The sequence below is a fragment of the Fukomys damarensis genome, unplaced genomic scaffold (genome assembly GCF_012274545.1).
Source record: "Fukomys damarensis isolate Sample0158 unplaced genomic scaffold, DMR_v1.0_HiC HiC_scaffold_37, whole genome shotgun sequence".
Taxonomy (NCBI): Eukaryota; Metazoa; Chordata; class Mammalia; order Rodentia; family Bathyergidae; genus Fukomys; species Fukomys damarensis.
The window spans coordinates 68,184,926-68,195,129 of record NW_022900949.1 but is presented as its reverse complement, the minus strand read 5'-3'; the positions used below and the strand labels follow the sequence as shown (position 1 = coordinate 68,195,129).

Genomic DNA, 10,204 nt, shown 5'->3' with positions numbered 1-10,204 from the left:
CCTGAAAGAGGACTTATTCCACTTTAAATGGCATACAGAGACCAGAAAATATCAGAGTCAGGATTAAGTAATATTTAAACTTTCATTTCAGTATGTGTACCTACACAGCTGGCTGTGATGTAAAATGTATTTCTTACATTTAGTCTCTAAAAAAAAATTCTAAAGTACTTAAACTCTAGGGGACCCAGGCATCACTGGCAACCTCAACACCCTTCATCCCAGCCCCACTCCATGCCTAAAGTCAGAGAAAAAACCCCGGGGGTGGTGGGGGTGGTGGTAGTGATTTTGGAAGGAGGCTTGGACGGTATGATGGCCACTTTTCAGAGGAAAACCAAGGTTTTCCTAGGGATCATTTGTGACCTTGGTAAAGAAAAAAGCAAAAGCACAAAATACCAAATGATTGCATCTTCCCTCTTCCTTTCCAACAAGGTCTTGGAGCCTGGCGATGTGTTGCTGCTTGGAATAAAAGAGGACTAGAAAAGCTAAATGTGTCTTCTTAGTGAGGAGCTGAACAGAGGGAGGGGAGAGGGAGGGGCCTGTAGCAGAGTCTGTGAAGACAGAGCGAGGAAAGGAGACTGGGGTGGTGGGGTCGGGTTTCTGAGTGGTCGCAGTTGAGGTGGGCGGGGATGGCTAAGAGAGGACTTCAGGAATCCCTATGGTGAGTTATTCTGTGTGTCTTGCTTTAGGCCTGGTAAAAATAAAAATCACTAGGGTTCCAGAATCATTTTCAATGCGCGTTGATGTTCAGTGCTTTCACTGAGCCACCTTTAAGAGAGGAAGGTGTTGTGGGTCACAATGGAAGCGGGCAGGCAGCTTAGGAAGCTTGGTATTTCAGCAACTCAGTAAGAGGATGTGGCTGGGCCCAGGCTGATATGCTGGTGCTGAAGAGGAATGGGTAGATTCAGGGTAGGCTTTGAAGACATAGTCAACAGACTGCCTCCTGGATTGAGTGTAGGGGTGAGAGAGAAGAGTTGAGGGGAATTCTCTACGTTAGAAAGAAAATTGGTGAGGAAGAAATTTATTGGGATAGGAAAGAATATGAGAGGGGGTAGGATGCAGATGAGATATCTGGAAATCTGTTTGGCTTACGTTAAGTTTGAGACACTCTTAAGATACCTAAGTCAAGGGGTGTTAGCCTATTTTCCATCACTATAAGAAAACATCCAAGACTGCAAAATTTATAAAGGAAAGAGATATATTTTAGCTCATGGTTTTGGTGACTGAAAGTCCAAGACCAGTGATCCCATCTCCTCGGTCTCTGGTGATGGCCATTGACTATATCACAACATGGCAGTTGCATCATATAGTGGGGAGGCGGGCAAGAGTGAAGCCTACATGTTTGGAAGAGAGCAAATACATGGGTTGGCTTTGCTTTATGGCAACCAGCTGTTATGATTTCTCATCCAGTCCAAGGAGACCTAACCCACTCGTGAAAGGTGAACGTTAGTATCTTCCGAGGGTAGTGGCCCTGTGACCTAATGCAGACTACTAGGTTCCATCTTACAAAGATTCTGCCACTTCTCAATTTCATTACAATGAAGATAAAACCTTCCAGCACCTGAACTGTGGGGGAGAAACTATTTCCAAGCCACGTAGGTGGCTGAATATATACAAGTCTAAGGTTCCAGGGAGGAATTCAGGCTGGAGATGTGGATTCTTGAGATGTGGGGCCACAGAGGTTATGTCAAGCTAAGGGCCAGTTGTGATTATGTTCACATTCTATGAAAGTCATGAAGACATTATTGTGACGTGGTTGGGATTCAGAATGTGGCAATTTCAGGGGACAATTCATCCAGAGAAACATGTGAGAAGGTGGAGACGTCTACATAAATGCTAGTGGTTTAGAAAAGCAAATCACAGGTGAATGAAGGAATTCTACTTTGATTATTCCTATTTTCTCACTTAAAAACGAGGAAAACCATCAGCTTGGAGTGAATGGTGAAGAGGAAGCATAGGAAATTTGAAATGGTTGGTCAATTATTTGTTTACTCTCTTCTTTAAAAACTCAACTCCATGAAAACAGAGGCTGGGTCTACCTTTTTTCATCACTTATTTCCAATGCCTTGAAAGTTGCTGTACATGTAAGAAGTGTTCAATACACAATTGGTAAACGAGTAAGAGAGTCAGGGAATGAATGAAAGACCTCTTTACTAGTGATTTATTACTGCATAGCATATCACCTAAGACTTTGAAAGCTAAAATAATCATTTATTATCTCTCTTTATTCCATGGTTCAATGAGCTCAGTGAGGTAGTTCTCAGAGTTCCTTAGATGGTTGCATTCAGATCACAGTGAGGCTAGAATTACCTTATAGCTTCTGTACTCTTATGGTTGGTGTCTGGGCTGTGATTTCTGAGACTGATGGTGACTGATGGTCATTTCTTTTTCCATGTGACTCTTGCTTGTTTGATAGCTGGATCTTCTTTACAGCACAGTGGCCTTAGTGTGGTTGGATTTCTTTCATGATGGCTGGCTTCCCCAGGGCTGGTTATTCCCAGATGAGTTTTCCAACAGACCTAGGCAGAAGGCTTCAGGCTTCTCAAAACCTTGCCTTAGAAGTCTCATACAGTATCGTAGCTACAAAATTCTGTGGGTCACAACAGTCACGCATTAGTCTAGATTCACAGGGGTGAATGGATAGACTCTACTTCTTAGTAGGAAAGGAATTGATACAGCATTCTTGGATATAAGCTGCAACAGCACCAATATGAATGTGTCCTAAGGGAGAAAGAAGACAGGGGAGGGAGAGGGAAAGAAGAACAGTCAGGGCTGAGATAAAGGAGGGGAAGAGGAGGAATTTCGGAAGATTTGGTGCTTATCATATGGCACAAATAAGACACTAATTATATGAATGATAAAATCAAATTCTCAAATCTTCCTGTTTTTAGAGACTGTTTTTTACTGAAAAAAATTGATTGCAATTGCTGCTATAGCTCTACACAGAGCTTTTCTGCTTGAGTTTTAGTTTCTTTACTAGTTGTGCCTGAGGTTCTTCCAGCTTGGTTAGGTGCAAGGCAGTGACAATGCAGGTTGGTATAATTGATTTTTTAAAATATCACCATTCACCTACCCTTCTGTGTTGCATGATTGTATTTCACAGACCCCTCAAAACCAGGGACTTTGGTGCAAAAAATGAGTGCACAAAATGATGATAATTATGCTGGATGTAAAGTTGGGGTCAGTTATCTGCCTCATTCAATCATCTCTTTTCTTCGCCAATTAAGCCAAATCTTGGGGCTACTTCATATCTGTTTTAATCTTCATTAAAAAATGCGATTTTTATCTTTGCAGAATCAGAAGGGAGAAGACAAAGCAGCAGATCCTGTCAGAAGAAAAGGTGAATTCAGTGTCAAGTGGTGGAACTACACAGTTAGAGAGCCAGACGCACTAATGAGGAGGCACTCAAAGGACAGAGAATAAAAGGGATCAGAGGCAGAATGAAGGAGAGGAAGTCAAACTGTTTCAGCTGAGCTGCACTTTCCCTCAGAAACTTTTCCGGGATCTAGCAGTTTTCTATCCTGGCACCCAAGGATCACTAGCTCACTTTGTTTATGGTAGAATCACATGAGGTGTATGATTTTCAGTCAACCCTGAGCCTATGAACTCTTAAAAAGTTACCCTCCTGGGCGCAGTGACACATGCCTATAATCCCAGTACTTTGTGAGGCTGAGGAAGAAGGATCACAACTTTAAGTCCCGCCTGAGCAATTTAGTGAAAACCTGTCTCAAAATAAAAAGCAAAGCAGGCTGGGGATGTAGCACAGTGTGAAGGACCTGTGTTCAATCCCCAGTACTGAGGACAAACAAACAAAAAACAAGCAATTACTCCCAGTTTAAGTGAAATTTCCTGTGTTGGGACAGCTGAGAATGTTGACCAATATCTACCCTTCACTGAGTAGATGAGAACACACAGGCACCAGGATAGAACTTACTCGTTTTATTTAAAAGCTAGTGAATTTCACAAACATTCTGTAAATTAAATTGTATAGACAACTTAGAAGATCCTTAGTAGTCAATGTATTATTCCCCCGTGCCACTGAAATGAAATCATCTTGTCATAAATGTTTTGAACTAAGCCGCATCTACATGTGAGATGTCTTTTGAACCTCCTCCGTGTCTTTGAAGTCTCTATTTTGGACTTTGCAAATTTCACGGCAAAATTAGTCTTTTAAATCAGAACAGAGAATATCTGTAGAGTGAGGCAGGCCAACGTCACTGCTATAGAAATCCCCTAATTAGTGGCTTTGAAGAAACTTGTGTCTCTGGGATTTAGCCTTTTTGTGTGTCAGCCCCTCATCTGCAAAATAGGGGTAACATCAGCACATGACTCCAAATGTCGTTTTTGTATTAAATGAATTAATCCACTAGAACAGTCTCTGGCACATGGTGAGCTACATAAGCATTTGTCAAATGAATGCATGAGTGAATGAGTGAGTGAATGAACGAGAAAAAATATGTTTCTTGCTCACTCACAGTCCAGGGCCGGCCCTCTGATTTTTCTGGACTCATTGATCCTCTTTCCGTCTTGGGCTTCCACTCCCCTTGAAATGCTCGGGGCTCACTGAAGGGACCTTTAGTAGCCCAACCTCAGACCCTTTCTTGTCTTCCTAGCATCACAGCTGAGAATGATCTGAAGTTGTCCAGTGAGGAAAGATCCTGATTCCACAGCCACTCCAGAGAAGAGAACTTATCTGAGGGATACAGATAATGACACACCCCCCACTCCTTGGAATTTTTGAGCAACATGAAGAACCTACCACACTGTACCAACACCTGGTAGCCACTGTTGCTTTGGTGCTGCTTGTTTATATTTATCTTCTGTGCTTTAATTGTTCGATAACTTTTCTTCTTTCTTCTTCCAGCCTTTCAAAATAGATGCATGTGTTTGACATTATTTTGTTGGTATTCAGTGACAGTTTCCGTAGTGTTAAGTCTTATCTGTGTCTTCTGAACAGTTTGGACCTCTGGAGGAAATCTTCCACATAAGAATGGATGAAAGCCAGAGGTGCTGACGCAGAGGAGTGTTCAGGATGAATTCTGCTTCATTATTTTCTAAGCCAGCAGCATGGTTGCTGGTAAAGGATGAGAATCAGTGAAAGGAAAAATCAAAAATCTTGCAGGTAGGACAATATAATGTCTTTTACTCATAGGCCATCTTCCCTGTTACATACACACTGTGACCCTTGTTGCCATTTATATCTTTTGGGGTTGGAAAGGCAAAAGTGACACAAATGTCCTCCAGGAGGTCCACTGGCTACCAAGTTGAGCCATTCACTATGGCACCATCAGTTTAAATCACCTCAGGATAAGGCTTGGTCTTCACCCTTGCTGGAAAAAACTAGGTTATATCAGATCACTCACAGTTGATCAGACAAGTGAAATAAATCAGACACAAAAAGATCCTTTTGTACATGATTTCTAGAGTAATAACAGGGACAGTAATTATAATAGAGGAAATCAGGGGCTGGGAAAACAGGTAAAGACAGCAATAACAAACAAACAACAACAACAACAACAAAAATGAAATCCCAAATCGATAAGCACCTAAAGACTGATTTTCTTCAACTGACTCCTGAAGGGTAAAACACCTAAACCAGAATGTGATGCTCAGAAAAGTGCGGGGTTTGTGGTTGTGGAGTTTGACCCATATAGAGTTGACAGGGGTGGACAAAACCTGGAAGCAGCATATTAAAAAGCTACACGTATGCACACATGCAATGCACAGAAGAGATCTGGAGGGAGAGGAGCTAGAGCCAGACCTGACTCCCTAGGAAGAGGGAGGAGCTGGGCATTGGTGGGGACGATAACAGGAAAAGAAAGAGTGTGTGGACATGAAAATGTTATGTCCTCACTTCATATAACTTTTTAAACATTTTAGTTTTAGAAGTACTTATTATTTTCATAATAAAAATATTTTATTAAAAACATATGTATAATTTTTTGGTTACCTAATGATACCCTTTATATATAGATTTTATCAGCTTCACCCTTGAGTGAAACATCTTTTGTCTTATCTCCAGGGGCTTAGGGAAGTGTCACCTCAAGTCCAGGATTCACATTACCCACATCAGATCTTCAGTAGCACCTAGCACTTTCTCCTGAAGAACAGCTCTAATATATTCATGTTATAAAGTACAGAGAGTTAAACTACTTTGTTTGAAAATTTGCAATGCTCCTAAAATGACTAGAGATAGCTCAGTCTTGCTGTGTTTTCTGGGGTGAATGAAGGAGTTAGTTGGCACTCAACAACTCCCTGTTTACATCAGGGCAGTGTGGTTAATGTTATTTCCCTCATAATTGCAGTGCAATATTAAAAGTATTGCTGTTCTGGTTCTATCTCAGACTAATCATAACAGACTCTCTGGAAGTGAGACTCAGGCATAAATACTACATATTTTCATGCAAATTCCAAATTCTAATGAGCCTTCAGGCTTGGGAACCGCTAAGGCAGGGACTTTTAATTCACACAAGGGCCGCATGACTTCTATTTTTCTAGTAGTTGAGAGTTTACTGCCTGTTAATGCATACAGGCAAATGGAGGAAGGATGCTCTGAGACAACAGGAGCTGGAAACTAAGTTCCTGCCTGGGTTAGACATCCACAGTGTTTTCTAACCCTCTATGATTCAGTTGTATGAAGCCTAAGATTGCCTTATTGTCTGCACGGCCTTTGGGGGTTGAAGTTGATCAGTGCTGTTGGTGTAGGTCACTCTCCCACTGATAGTCTTGGATGGGGCACCTGTGGAGAGATCACAGCCACTGTAGGTAGCTTAGTTTTGACATCTTGTCTGTGTTCTTCTGTCATTGAATTTGCTCCCATATTCCCTCTACCTCTTCATTATTCTCTCATTTACTAAGTTCTACAGCACTACATGATTGACCTGAGGTCTTGACCCCGACAGGCTGGCTCCAAAGCCTGTGTTCTTAATTGCCTTCCCTGGAAAAAATAGCTAAAGATATAATAGTGTGTGTATGTGTGTGTGTGTGTGTGTGTGTGTGTGTGCGCGCGCGGGCGAGATGAGTACAACTGAAGTGGGAATACAGGCCAATGGTGGACTTAGATGCACTCTCATTTCCTACATCTAATCTAAAGTTTGAACCAAGCACTGAGATGTGATGTGACAGTTGTCCATTACGTATGCTGCCCGGAAACTCTAAAATGGTTTGTGTAGAACGCCTGCTACATTTTGCCACCTGGAATTGCTGCTCCTGGAACTCAGACATCACGCTCATCACAACATCGTTCCCAGTCCTAGGCCTTCACACTTAGGTTGGCGTGTCTAGCAGAGAAAAGGGCGTGTGTGTGTGTGTGTGTGTGTTCTTTGTAAAAACAGAATGAATTTTTATTAAAATCTGGCATTTTCTGAAAGTCTGGCTGACTAACTGGGGGGACCCATGGCTTGATTTGTTATCTACAAAACACTTCAGCAAAAAGGTAAACGAGTAGCCGACATGAACCACTCTCTCTCTTTTTAGAAATAAGTTCACAAGTTAATCCTCTAAAATACAATAGAAACCAGTGTCTCCATCTCATAACCCCCGGGGCAGGTGTCACTGCCCTCTCCCACTATTCTGCCTCCTCGTGGCTGATGTGTACATGAAGTGGGGCTCACGTCTTGATGAGCCAAATTGTCCTCCTCAGCCTCCTTTTATTTCATCACAATTAGTTGCACGTGCAGAGCTGTTTTCATGTGTAATTGTTCCCACGAGAGAGTAATTGCATCCAAAAGTGGCTGGTTACACCAATGGCAGGAGCAATTAGTGGCAAAAATACAAATAATTGTAGGCCCCTATATTGGAGTCTTAAAAAAGGAACACTCAGGAGAGGAGTGGCTAAAGATTTGGTCTGCTCTTTTCCCCACAGGAAGTGTATTTGCAATTTGACATCAATATTGTAATTTCGGGACCTGCCTTGACAATCTACTCTTGTAGGGACCTCTTGGAAATGGTCTATATTCCAGGACCAAGCAAAAAATAAAAGACTGACTCCAAACTCAATTTGTTCACAAAATAGAAAATGGAGTAATTTAGAGTAAAAATTTTGTTTTGAGGGAAAAAAACAAGACAATTGAATGAATGTATTTTTATTATAATGGTGACTCTCATATTTTCCTACATCCAACCTGAGGGAAATCGTGACACAGAATTATTAATAAAGTATTTTTTGTAACTTGACTTCTAGTTAAAGAATTATAGGATCTGCAGCTATGCCTCTTTCCTGCCTTCCTCCCCCAGCCAAATCACGGCCAGAGTCAAGCAGATTGCTGCGATGGAGCATGATCATAACTTGTGTCCATGGCTTTGCACACATTCCCTGTGACCTCTTCCTACCCTTCGTCAGTCGGCACCGGGCTGTGCCCGGTGGCTTTGGTGCCGTGGTACTTTGGATAGTAACACTGGGCTCACAGATTGCTCTCCACATTGCACTCTGTAACAGGGACCACCCGGGAGCGAATCTTCTTGCTCGAGGTTTTACTGAACGGCCACTCCTTCGACTTCAAACTCCCTCTCCGCTCTAGGCAGAGACCTAGAGGGAGATGGTGCACAGGCAGCTGGTCCAGAGACAATGTGAGCCTCACCTGCCCATCACACTCAGAATCACCCCCTCCACTCACAGCTGTGCACACCGCTCCATTCTTTCATTTACAAGTTTCCTCACATGAGCTTATTGCATCTATGTGCAAACAGATCTCCAAATGTGCTCCTGTTATCCACAGTGGGCCAGAGATACCTGGACATGTCTGAATGTGACTGGAAAGACAGCTTGAGCTAGCCTTGGGAGCCGAGTTACAGTGGCATTGGTTGGCAGAGAGGCATTGCTCTGAAGAAGACAAGGAGGGGAAGGGAGTCCAGTAATTTATAGCAGAGTGTTTTACAGCAAAGAAATAGTGAGCTCCTATTGATTAGTGACCCAAAGAAAACAATATCATCAACAGTATGAAGAAAATTAGCTCTAGCAATGTGTGTACTGCTTAAGATTCCTGTATTAGCAAAGTCTCATCCTTGGGGAATAAATCTGTGACACTAATCAATGCCAATATATCCAAAAGAACGTGGAAGAAATAAAGGAATATATAGCACACTACTCATTACAAGCAATACCACACTTTGTTTTGCTTACAGAGTCGAAATAGAACTTGCATTATTTTGGAGTGAAAAGCAGGGGTGGGAGGTGAATTCATTTGTTGACAAGAAGCAATTTGGAGAAAACATTGAGCCAACTGTGGGCACAATGTAAAACTGAAGGTTGGCCCAGCAGTAGAGATCTCACAGCCACCGCTCTAGGTGTGAGCTCTTAGTGGATTTAATAATAGCTCCTGCCAGTGCAGGGGAAGAAATGTCACCTTCCATTTGCTCCTGCTGTTTGCAGCATCTGGGCAGCTGCTCCCTCATCCTGCCGATGTGCTTCTCCCCTCTCTTATGGCTGTGGGCAGGCCCTGTCTAAAAGAATTACTTGGCAGATTAAAGAAGAAAGTGGTCAAGAATGACTCAGGGTAAGGGGGCATAAAATGTTTTTGCTGAGCTTGAGAGGAAGTATAAAAAAAATAGAATTGTGCAAGAATATTTAAGAGGGCTGCTCCAACACAGTGACTTTGGTGTAAATGTGGTTGAGTCAACTATTGCGTTTAGGTAACCAAAGAGAGTAAGACCGTCCTGAGCCCTCATAAGCCCTCCCCAAAGGTAAAGTGGCTGCCCACTTGTCCCACACCTAAAAGAAACCCTGTGACTGTTTGTGGAAAGGATTCTCTGGGTTCAGGCTTTGTTCTCCTGCTCTGATGATCTGTGCAAACAGTGGAAGGTCTTGGTCTTGGTGATCCTGTGCCAAAGGCTTGCATAAAGGGTAACGCACATACTCGCCTTTCAGGTATTGTAGGGAGGTTGCTCCCTCCCTCTCTACTTGCCAGTGCTAGAGTTAATTTAAGCTGGAAATAAATGATTCAACCGCTCACTTCGACCTAACTTCAAATGTTATTGGGAGGCATAGGACCAACCAGCAAAAAAATTAAATTAAAATGTAAGTGATGAACACGTAATTCTAAATCAGAAGGAGATGGTGGAGCGGGGAGTAATCTGGCGAGAGCTCTGGGAGAACTGACAGGGAGGTCTGGGTGTGGAATGGTGGTGTCAGAAGAGCGTGTATGAGATGACTTCAGGGTCAGCAGAGGGAGGGTGAACAGTGTTTCAGGATTTCATTGATATTTTGGTT

General features: G+C 42.6%; 1 long non-coding RNA gene across 1 annotated transcript; it reads left to right on the top strand.

Moving 5' to 3' along the window:
* The first annotated feature begins 1,893 nt into the window (after positions 1–1,893).
* On the top strand, positions 1,894–4,855 carry LOC104863036. The gene is made up of 3 exons (XR_780471.1): positions 1,894–1,968; positions 3,292–3,337; positions 4,611–4,855. It is a non-coding gene; the product is annotated as an uncharacterized LOC104863036 (long non-coding RNA).
* Positions 4,856–10,204: the final 5,349 nt, after the last annotated feature.